This window comes from Enhydra lutris, unplaced genomic scaffold (assembly GCF_002288905.1).
Source record: "Enhydra lutris kenyoni isolate GAN:26980312 unplaced genomic scaffold, ASM228890v2 scaffoldscaffold474, whole genome shotgun sequence".
NCBI lineage: Eukaryota > Metazoa > Chordata > Mammalia > Carnivora > Mustelidae > Enhydra > Enhydra lutris.
In genome coordinates this window covers 6,855-7,234 of record NW_019154558.1, presented here as the reverse complement: position 1 = coordinate 7,234, position 380 = coordinate 6,855, and positions in this window count along the sequence as shown.

The window sequence follows — 380 nt, the reverse complement described above, 5'->3', positions numbered from 1 at the left end:
CGGTGGTTGGGTTATGGACATTGGGGAGGGTATGTGCTATGGTGAGTGCTGTGAAGTGTGTAAGCCTGACAATTCACAGACCTGTACCCCTGGGGCAAATAATACATTATATGTTAATTTATTTATTTATTTATTTATTTTAGAGAGAGAGGGCAAGCAAGCACATGTGAGGATGGGGCAGAGGGCGAGGGAAAGAGAAACCAGCAGACTCCAGGCTGAGTGTAGAACCCAATGTGGGCCTTGACCTCAAGACCCTGAGATCTAGAGATAAGTCAAAACCAAGAGTCAGTCACTTTGACTGTACCACTCAGGGGTCCCAGCTGCAATATTTTTTTTTTTAAGATTTTATTTATTTATTTGACAGACAGAGATCACAAGTA